This window comes from Triturus cristatus, chromosome 2_2, assembly GCF_964204655.1.
Source record: "Triturus cristatus chromosome 2_2, aTriCri1.1, whole genome shotgun sequence".
NCBI classification, from domain to species: Eukaryota; Metazoa; Chordata; class Amphibia; order Caudata; family Salamandridae; genus Triturus; species Triturus cristatus.
In genome coordinates, this window is record NC_140582.1 from 1,111,504,816 (window position 1) to 1,111,516,939 (window position 12,124).

A 12,124-nucleotide genomic window follows, 5' to 3' on the forward strand; every position below is an offset into this window, starting at 1 on the left:
GTACAGCATGTAGTTTGGGTCTCTCGGAGGGCATACAGGCAAGGCAAATTTCATATTAATATACTGCTGCCCTGTACTGTCTAATTGTGTAGTAGTAGTTAGTAAGTACTACTCATTACCCATCAAGTTATCTTCATCATCATGCATTCATTTCCTATTTCTCCCTTTATAGATTTATTGGATAATGAATCATGGTCGTCTTCCAAGAATGTGTTTTACTTTTGTTGTGTCCATTCGTACTGTTTTTCTTTGTCAAACCTTTCCCCAAATCCCCCTTCTTATCCATTCATTAAACCCTAACCCTCTTTCCCAGGGCTGTGTGATTTATATTGAGGTGTTATGTAACTACATCACACCGCAAGGATCTTCTGCTTGCCCACCCATGCTCAGTCTATGTACAAGCCAAATGCCCTGCAGTTGCATCCAGGGTTGGGGGCAGCAGTGCTAGATGTTATAGAAGTGCGGCGGCGGGCGGCTGCCTGACCGCAGAGCCATAACACTGGAGGTGGGGCCTGGCTGGGACCCGGGGCATTGGAGGAGGCTGCAGCTGCAGCCGCCACCTCCTCCTCCGCCTGAGCAACCAGCCGCCGGTACTCTTCGCAGATGGCCTCCAGTTTCCGGCGCCGGGCCCTGGCTGCCAACTCCTTCCGTGTTGGTTTTTCTTGGGAAGGAGGATCTATATCAAGAAAGAAAAAGAATATTGTAACAAATACTCTTAGCAAAACAGTAACACAAAATTAATTCAACACATAGTGGCACAGTAGCACTAGCAAGCACAGTACATAACATTTGTGGTAAGTATCTATCCTCCCACTTCCTCGGCCACTAACATTTGTGGGAGTTTCAGGCATTATACTAGCACTATGGACTCCAGTACACACCATTCGTCTTCTTCTTATCTCTAGTTTAGCGAAATTACATAACCTTGTTGTTGCCGGCATGCCAGCTCAGTCAGCTAAGCTTTCACACAAAACAAACATATGAGTCATGACGCAGACTCACGTTCGTTTTATTTACTACTGCTGTCTGCAGGTGGGGAAGCGCATATTTTTCTATTACGGGTGGCACTGGCCATACTCTCTCTGCTATATGAGGGCAATTGCTCAATTTCACTTTCACCCTGCCCTGGGTACTACAAAAAGGCAGAATATTTATCTGATCCAATGATCATTGCTTATATATGGGAACACGACAACAGGTCATTAGCGGTTGGTGGTGGGAGTGCTGCCGGACGGTGACATGGGGAGGGGGAGGGGCAGGGTGGGGGGTAGTAAACTATGGATTACGGACAATTACAGGTAAGTAAACATATAAATAAATAAAACAAATTTTGTTGCGTGCACTGCATTGCATTTGGCGGTGTAGTGCGCACAATTAAATTTGTTTTATTTATTTTTATGTTTACTTACCTGTATTTGGCCGTAATCTATAGGTTACTACCCCCCACCCTGCCCCTCCCCCTCCCCACCTCACCGCCCACCACCACTCCCACTACCACTCCCACCACCGACGGCTACTGCATAAGGTACTTTGTTTTCATTGATTGTGTAACCAACAGATAGGCCACCCTTTGCAGGCTGGGTGACACAATCGAAAATATATTAACATAGGTAGGTAGTGGTCCTCGGGGTTGGAGGAAGGTGCTTGATAATATATATATATGATGTGCTTGCAAACTACTGTGAGTCAACTGTATTCTGAAAATACTATTTATATTCCCCTCCGCTTTGCTACTCTGGCGCAGTTTCTTTGACATTCTCTTCAAAGTAAGACTCTGCATCCAGTGACAGTCTCCACCTATGCTGTCTATGATGAATACATCCAGGCATCCATCCATTAAAAGTAAATGTCTATCATTCTTTTTTATATATCTCTTAACAAACCTTAGTTGGTTTCACCAACAACCACCCATGCGTCCGCTCCTTCCTTGCTTGCCATGGCTTTGAGTTTGACCCAAACACCACTGATGATTCTTGCTATCTAGTATCCTCCCATACTGTGTCACCCACCCAGGCAGGCATCTTCTTTCACCTTCCACCCATCCTCCAACAACTCATGCATTTGATCTGATTCCTATCAGACACCTATGCATGCTTCCAACGTATCCTTCTCCGCCAGTCATATTACATCACGCCCGTCCTTCCTCCTTCCACCCTTCTTTCCCTCTTTGTTCAACACATCCATCAAGGTCATCTGATATGACTTTTAGTCTTCTCCATAAAATTTTCACAGCTGAGTTGGAGTCAGATAGAAGAGGCCATTGGTTACTCAACTCACGCTGCTAATGCTATTGCTAATGCATTGCTAATGCTAAGTAAAGGGTGTCTTCTTCAACCGTTGTATAATGTTCACTACAACTTAATACTTAATAAGTCTCACAGTAGAGTGAGTGAAGTGAACACCCTTCCAGCTAGTAGTAATGTCAATAAGTAATGAATATAACTTACCACCGCCCGCCACTGCTGCTGGCTCCCCCCCTGTAGCTCCTGCAGGTGCCACATTCTCTCCTGCCCCATCTGGAATGGCAGCATCGCCATCACCGCAGGCCCCGCCGGCACTGGTGGTTGGTAGTACGCCTAGAAAAAACATTACACCTTTTTAGATGCCTGTACACCTCCCCCTATTTTATTCGTTTTCACTAGGAAGATTGAAAAAAAAGTTAATACAACATACATCATCACTAGTCCAAATCAGGTACTAGAGTAGAGTCAGTAGACAGACACTAGTAGTGTTATGGTCCCTAGGGTCATCTAGTCCTACTCTACTCTTTGGAAAGTTAGCCTGAGCCATGTAACCATTTTAGATTCATGTCTACTCTTTTGTGCATGTTACCTCGCAGCTTGTTATGCAGTAGATGCCTTTGAGGCCACATGAGTGTTGCGTACAAGTGAAGAGGTCGAAAAACAAGCCACTTTGTTATGGAGTTCGGTTAGTCCGTATTGCTGCTTAGCCATAACATGTTACACTTTTTGGCATGACTGCGAAATGCTTGCATAATTGCATTATACTGTCTAACGCACACCATTTTTCTCATAATAGGCGGAAGATCCCCTCAAACCAGAGATTTGCAGAGCTAATGATGCATGTAACCAGTATTTCTACGTTCTACGCTGAGGGGTCTCCCAGAATTCACATAGATCTTTTGTCTTCTATCATGCACTTGTAAATGTTTACTGTTTTAATCTTATGCATTTTGATGTTGGAGCTGGCTGTAGTATTTTCATAGAACAATGTACAGAGCTTGTTATTTAAAAATAAACCTTTTGAACTTACACATAGACTCTGTGGTATTTGGTGTGGTGGGGTGGACTTACACGAGTGAGTGAGCGAAAGGGTGTTATGTTCTGGGTTGTGTAATCATTGGGTATCTTCGTGTGGGGGTTGGAGACCAAATGAGACACTATAGCTAGTTGATCAGGGGATTGTGGGTTCTGACTGAGGTGTGAGTAAGGTCCAACCTCCCATCACCAACATCCTATTTTCTTGGGCATAGTTCTGTATGTGGCTGTGCAGAATCCCCACAACAGTAGTATCATGTACTATCCTATCAAAAATACTAGTCAAATATCTGGTTGGGCATTTTGTTGGTGGGAATTGTCAAAGCCTCAAGATTAAGAAGACTAGAAGAGGACAACCCAAAGGACAAGACCTAGTGGCTAGAGTTATTGGTCAATCTGAGTTTTATTCAAAAGAAAACCTTAAATAAAGAGTGGCCAACTGGGCAAGCTTAGCTACAGACAGACTAATTGCAGTAGTACAGAGAGTCATAGCAGAGGCAGTTAGAAGGAACTTAGAGATAGGGATAACCAGAATTTGGAAACAGATAGTCAAGGTCAAAGAAGCTTTTGTAAAAAATAGAATAAGGAAGTGGAACCATAATTAATAGTTCAGAAAAAATAAGATGCAGTAAAAGTTAGGGAAATATAATTGTTAATATTAACCACTGGAGGACTTACTGGGGCCAGCAGCAGGGCCCTCGGTAGAGGAGCGGTCCTCTGGTTGTCCCACCGACTCGGACCCTGTCTTCTTGCCCCTGGGTGGTGCTGATCATGTAAGATATAATACAGAAATAGACAAACATTAAGGAGTGCTGTGAAACAAATAAATCATTTAAAAAAACGCTCAAAAAACATTTTAGGAAACAACAATTGCAATAAAATTAACCTATCTAATCAGATAGACTACTGGCTTGCGGGATTCACGGACCGTCTACTTATTTATGAACACTTATCCAGTGTTCCATAATCATTCTGATTCCAGAATACTAATGAAGCCTAAGTACCACCTGACCTAGACCACCTATTTCAGACGGGCCAATTGTTCACTAAGTCTGCATTTCCATTTTTTTTGCCTTCAAAAATGCATAGATGAGATGGAGGACACATGCATAAATTTGTGCATACACCAAATTGTTGGTTGGTTGCGTCTGATGTTGTTCTGCTACTGACTGACACTGCTAAGCCTACCACTCACTAAGCAAACTACAAAAGGTTCCATGGAGGACTGGGGTAAGCAGCACTCAGTGACAGAGGAGTCGTCACGCAGACCGTAAAAAATGATGAACTAATACTAACTAAACCTTGTATCCATCTACCACTATTTCACAGGAGGACAATGGAAGGACTAGAGTCTCTCTAGCAATAGCATTACCTAACTTCAGTTCTCTAAAGTAAACTCTTACATTAATCAGCCCAAGCTAGCGTAAAGTTGCAAACAAGTAAGAGAAGTGCCTAGCACCTGTGTCCAAAAATCACAGAAGATTTTGAAACGTAATTTACCTGCAATGTAAGCAGCAGTACTCTTGTTATTCGTCAAAAAATTATACACAATACTCATTCTACTATATATTAGCTACTCACCAAGCCCCACGACCTCGACACCTAGCAGGTCCAGCAGGTCCTGCTCCCGGTCCAGGATGTCTGACCACCGGTGGGCCAGCTGGTTATGGGTGCGCCGGACCCCTGAGCAACAAAACACTGCCCGGCACACCTTCGCCCACTGGTGGTGACGCTCCTGGGTAGGGTACCCGGAGCCTGGCCCGCCGCCAAGGTCAGGGGGAGGTGGCGCTGGATAAAAAAACAAGGGCGGCCACCTCCACCTCGCCAAAAAGCTGCCGGGCCTGCACCCCTGCAGGGCACATTCGGCTGCAAGGCTGGCGGCTCTTGGGCGCAGGTGCCTTGCCCTTGGACCCGGTAGTGCTGCTACCCTTGGCCATGGTTCAGGGGTGTGTGGGTGGCGGAAAAGAAAAGTTAGAAGGAAAAAATAAAGTTAGGGGGAAGAAGTAGGAGCATAAAGAAGTAATATAAAACAGTAGAAAAGTAAAAAAAAAACACAGTAAAAGTAGAAATAAAATGCAAAATATAAACTTAGGGACAGAGAGAGATAGATGATAAATAAAAAAAGTCAGGATTGCAAAGATTGAGGGAGGATAGAAAAGTAGGCCCAGAACCATAGCATAGAGTGAAAAACAAGATGGCCGCGCCCATCATGACAGCGTGGGTAAGTTTGCGCGATATTTCCCCGCGAACACGCAATAATCGTCACGAACAAGTAAAACGCGCTTCCGAACATGACATGCGTATCGCGAACCCGCTATACGCGACCCGGAACAGGAAATAAGGCATCACGAGCGGGCGGGCAAATTGAAAAACAAGATGGCCACGCCCATAGGCGACCGCAAGGGTAAGTTCGTGAGATACTATCCCCCGAGCACGCAAACTGCGCCCCAAATACACACAACGTGCTCCCGAACAAGAAAAACGCATCGCGAACGGGCACGCCAAGCAACTACGCACGCTCGCGTAGTGCAATGATGTCTTCGCCTATCTTCGCGTAGCGCGACTACGCGAACTACGCCCAGGGTTAGTGTTGGTGAAATGCTTATTTGAGTGAGTAGCGACTGTGCTCTCCGGACAGTTGATTTTGAGTTTTGAGTGATTTTATTTCTTCTTTATTGCATTTATTGTGTTCTTGTCCGTTGTGTGTCTCATAGTAAGATACCTTGTTTAAGTAAGTTAGGATGTTTCGGATGTCGATGTTGTTCTACTGATGCTCAGTTAGAAGAGAGTCAGCCCACGCCTCTGGAGGGTACCCCAAATTTTGACATATATGACAAGCATGGTATTGTCCCTATTATGTTTAGCACATTGTGGAATAAATATACGAAGGACAATTCTGGGCTTCATTGTCCACTTACTGGCTTGTTTGATGAACAGAAAATACATTTCCTGCAGGATAAATTGTTTGCTAAAAGAAGTAGGCAGTCCATGTTTGACTCTTTGAGAGTGTGGCAGAAAGAGGCAAAGCAGCGACGCATGCGAGCAGAGAAAGAGACTCGAAGGAAACAGACACAAACTATTACATAAAAGGCGGTCGCCTATGAAAGAGAAAACACAGAGAAAGACATAGAGTGCGCAGATAGGAAATTCAAACTTCAGACTGATAAGTGCTATGTTACTAGGGAGGAGGATGAGCTAGATGAGGAACTCTTGGATTCTCGCACTCCACCACCCTATGCTCCACAGCGGATATACCCTACGGTCCCCACATCCCAGTTCTCGACCGTTGGGGTTGTTCCTTCTGATGCAGCCATTTCTAGTACTACTGCTTCAGCCCCAACCCCACTTGCCTCCCTTCTGTTCCCGCCAGTCACAGGAGCGAACACTGTTACTTCCCCTGTTCCGTCTCGTCACTCTCCTGCCCTGTCTCTTGGTTCTGTCTTGTCCTCTACAACCCCTTTCACCCCTGCAACTCTGACTCCCTAAATGATGGTACCTGTCTCTGCATCCGTCCCTTCCCCTGGGAGTGAAATGCCCCAAACACCATTGCATACTGAAATGCCTGCACGTGGAATTCCCGGAGCCAACCGGGCAGCAGCGCGAGATCGCATGGAAAAGGTGTTAGTGCGCTCTGCTGTCGGTACTGAGGAGAAACAGATGGTGGCGAATCAGGCAGCCCAACGAGCCTGGCAACCAATCTGTAGTGTGAAGGATGTGTGGAGTATTATGAAAAATTATGAGCCCTTCATACAGCAGCATGCCCTTAAGCACATGTCCGCCACACTGATAGAATTGTGGGAACAGTGTTTCCAGGGTACTGCACCACAGATTATCTATGACATACGAGACACAGTATATGTTATGGACATGGCTCCGAATGAGGTTTTTAGAAATGTGACTACACCAGTGGGTTACCGAGGCAGGTTACTCCAAAAGGTTCCTATGTTAGGGACACAGTACCCCATGAGTGAAGTCCATCCCATTTATCATCCTGATATACTGAAACTGTGCGACTCCATGGATACTGTCAAAGCTCAGTTTCAAGAGCAATGGATCTACACTCCTTGGAAACGGAGCGACGTCCTTTCCCTAAAGAGCCAGTTGCCAGATCCATGAAAAAAAAACACTGCATACTACAAGGAATTGACAGAGGCGTCCTCCTCCACAGTGATGACGCTAGCTGACATAGAGTTATTTTTCAGCTTGTTGGTACCAGTGGATATATGGAGACAGGTCCACACGCAGGACGATGCGTTGGAGCTGGGTGGCACATGGGATGAGATCAAAGCATGGGATAAGGAATGCAAGCCCAGTGAGAAGTCAAAGGAAGAGCTATTGGCTTTACCGTATTATCGCCTATGTGCCCTCCCTCATCCCACCGAAGAGAGTGGATTGGGATAAGTTGACTGCGTGTCATCAGAAGAATTACGAGAGTGTGTTGAATTTCTTTACCACATTTGAAGGGGTGTTTCTTGATTTTAGTGGTCAAGATCTGTCACAAGAGGGAGGTGTCCGTTTGTTTGTGAACAGATTTGTAATTAATTTGCTTCCCGAGGTTGCAACTAGGTTTCAGGCCTCAGAGAGTACCTGGAAGACCTCCTCTCCGGCGTTCATATTGAGTATCGTGCAGTATTATGAGTATAGAGAGAATGAGGACAAGGGGTCGAAAGATTTGAAGATGAAGGTGTTGATGCAGCAAGTTGCAAGAGGAGGGGGAAGAGGACGTGGTTCGGGTTCAGGTCCACAGCCACCTCGATCTAACAGAGGTGGTGCTTCAGCTACACCTGTGGCACCCAACCAATGTGTGTACTTTAAAAAAGAGGGACATTTGCAGAATGAGTTCCAGGAATTGCTGCAGAGAGGTGTGGCTCCAAGAGGTCGGGTTTTGGAGGACGAAGACGTGGAGGAGGAGGCCGAGGGGGAGTGCAGTCAGAGGACATGTCTTAGACAGAGCGGGAACTATTTTGATGACCCTCGGGGCACTCATGACAACTATGAATTGGAACGAAGTGGCATGGTTGTCTCACAGTTAGGACATCCAAGGGCAGGGCAATGGACCAGTTCCGGTGCCTGTAGATCAGCATGGACCTTACGTTACTGCAGATTTACAAGGAACTACCAAAAAACTTTAGTTGATACAGGGGCTATGAATAGCTCTGTTTCCCGTTCACTGGTACAATGCATCAGTGGGTTTCTCAGGCATACCGCTTGTTAACCTCATTTCCAAGCCTCTTGCCTTGGCTATTGGCCCTTTCACGGTTGATTCACCATTCCTACTGACGCCAAATTGTTGAGAGAACGTACTATGAATGGATCTGTTAATAAGGTTGCATGTGACAATTTATTGTTCTCCAGATCGTGTTTACATGACTCTTGGCCTGCAAGTGGCCCATGCTAAGCAATGCCTCGCCAAAGATGCCCCCCTTCCTCGTGAGTTTCAAGATGTGCTGCACACGTTATGGGCTACAGGAGATACTGATGTGGGGTTGCTTCAGATCCTGCCAGTCTCTATACAGATCAAGGATGATGCCAGATTGCCCCAAATTCCCCAATGCAAGATATCCCAGGCAGGAGAAAGGGCTTTGTTGCAAATAATACAGGAGTTGATTACGTCTGGTGTGGTTGAAGAGACAGCAGCGAATATGTGCAATAGCCCTATTCACCCTATCCTAAAAAAGGCACCCTTGGACTCTTTTGATGCCCACCCTGATGTTTTTTGTTTCGTCATTGACCTTAGAGAGGTTCAAGAAATTGTGGCTCCCTAGTATCCTCTGGTCCCTGAAATTACCACAATCCTGACCATGATTCCCCCGTCAGCAAAATTCTTTATAGTCAAGCTTTGAAAACACAATCGGATTCTTTGGAACTTCCCCCTGGTAATGTGTTGCTGCAATATGTTGACGATCCCCTTGTGACCTTAGACACTGAAAACGGATGTAAAGAAGCCACAGTTAAGTTACCACTGCATTTGGCACATCATGGACAGAAGGTGTCCCTATCTAAATTCCAATATTGTCGACAGGAGCTCACCTACTTAGGTCATCTATTGTCAAAGGGGGGGTCGCAAACTAACACCTTAGTGCATTGCTGCTATTACTAATATGCCTGTTCCTAAGACCCAATGCGAAGTACGCACGTTTCTGGGGATAACTTCGCATTGTCGGCACTAGATCCTGAAATTCTCCTTACTAACAAAACCCCGTCTTTACCTTACCACCAAGGATGTGCATGAAACTTCTACCTTGGACACCTGCATGCCAGCAAGCTTTTGAACAATTAAAGGTTGCGCTTTGTTCTGCTCCTGTGCTTGGTACTCCTGACCACCAGAAGCCTTTTGTGCTCTATGTAAATGAGGCGGATGGTTGCGCACTTTCCATTCTAACACAGGGCTTCAGTGGTAAGCAGAGACCCTGCGCTTACTTCTCCGCTACCCTTGATAATGTCCCCAGAGCGCTCCCAAGCTACCTGAGAGCTGCTGTGGCGGGGACGGTATCTATCAGACAATTGGCAGGGCTCGCCCTTGATACTGACCTCATGGTTATGGTACCCCATGCTGTGGACACGCTTTCGAACAAGACAAAGACGCAGCACCTCACCAGTGTGCGTCTTACTGGATATGAGCTAACATTATATGGTCCGCACATTACCATCAAACGATGCGCTACCTTGAACCTAGCCACGTTACTACCCCTCCCTTCGGAAGAAAAGGACAATGATGTCCATGATTGTTTATTCCGGACCGAGGAGGAATAAAAGGGGTGGGTAGACCTGACTGATGGTCCCTTATCGGACCCCCAACTATATGTCGATGGCTCTTGTTTCATATTTCCGGATGGCACTACTACTGCAGCCTATGCTATCACCACATTATACACTGTAGTTGAGACATCTCACATTCCATACCAGTCGGCTCAAGCAACAGAGATAGTTGCCCTCCTGAGGGCCTGTGGATTGAGTGAGGGACTCGCTGTTAATGTCTATACTGACAGCCAGTATGCATTTGGGGTGGCCCATAATTTTGGGCGCCTCTGGACAGAGAGAGGGTTCCTGACCTCGCATGGGCAGAGAATACAGCATGGTCCACTAATACTTAGATTGTTATCAGCATTGACACTTCCTGACAAGCTGGCTATAATAAAATACAGTGCCCATAAAGCAATCACGGATTATGTTGGGAGGGGTAATGCGTTTGCAGACCAAACAGCCAAGGAGACAGCTAGATCAAAGATGAACAAGATGTTTGTGGCAGGTCCTGCTAGATGGATTCCAGACAATGGGATGTTCGAGGATACAGTGGAAAGTGTGAAGGAAATACAGAGGGAGGAGGCTGTAGATGAAATGGAAATGTGGGAGGAGAGGACAGGATGTTTGGACGAGGATGGGAGTTGGACTGACTTGTCAGGAAAACAGAGATGGTTGTTGCCTGATGCTTTTTTTCCCCCTGTAGTCACCATGGCGCATGGCCCAGCGCACATTAGTGCCAAAGGAATATGCAAGTTATTAGACCCAGTATGACAGAATGATAATATCCCTAAGGTTGCCACGCACATGGTAAAACACTGTATTGTCTGTCTAAAACACAATCCTGGGATGGGGCACCCGTACACCTGTTGGTAATTTTGCACTGCCTTCCTTCCCTTTCTAGGTGCTCCAGATGGATTTGATAGAAATAGAACGAGTAAATAATTTTAAATATGTATTAGTGGTAGTTTGTGCTTTCAGTAAATGGATTGATGCTTACCCCACTAATGAGAATACGGCCATGGCAACGGTGATGGCACCTTTAAAAGAGTACTTCCCACGCTACGGATTGCAACTCGTGATCTGGAGTGACAATGGGAGCCATTTCAATGCCAAAGTCATTGATTTGGTGTGCAAGGGCTTACAAATTATGCAGAAATTCCATGCAGCGAACCGCCCCCAATCAGCAGGCCTTGTTGAGAAGTAATTAGGTACTCTCAAGCTGAAGCTAGCAAAAATTCATGTAAGTACAGGATTGCAATGGCCAGATGCATTGCCCTTAGCATTGTTGTCCACGAGAGTGACAGCGCATTCTAGGACAGGGCTGTCACCCTATGAAGTTGTCTTCGGGCACCCCGCTAATGTCTGGGGCGTCCCAAGACCCAAACGTTTCTCCAAGATACAGTACCCTCTTTTGATAGACTACCTGTGCAAATTGTCTAAAGACCTTTGTTTTGTTCACCACCAGATGCACATCACTCTGCAACCAGTATGAGAGGGGCCTGGGCATCGACTACAGCCCTGGGACTATATAATGGTTCGACATTTCAAGCGCAAGACCTATCTGGAGCCGAGTTGGAAGGGGCCTGCCCAGGTGTTGCTGTCCACCCGCACGGCTGTCAAGCTAGAAGTTTGGAACACTGAGTGCACACATCCCACGTCTAAAAGGTGCCCCTACTGCTTCCGTACGATGCCTGGGTTCAGGATGGGATTAACCCTGGGCGAAGTTCACGTAGCCGCGCTATGCGAGCCTATGCAAAGTTGTACGAGAACTCCACAACGCTACGCGAGCATGCAGAGTTGCTTGTTTCCGCATGCTCACATTGTATCGCGTGTGCTCGCGTATGCTGGCGAGATGTTTTTGACGTTTGGCTACGCGGATGAGGTGTTCGGGGGAAATATCGCGCAAACTTCACCACGCGGTCGCCAATGGGTGTTGCCATCTTGTTTTCCTATCGTTTGCAGGGTTCTGGGGCCTGTTTTTCAATCCCTCTCCAATCTTTTCAATCCTTTGTATTTTACCCTGTTTTTCTGATCATTTTTATATATTATCTATCCCTCTCTGTCCCTAAGTCTATATTTTGTGTTTTATTTTTAGTTTTACT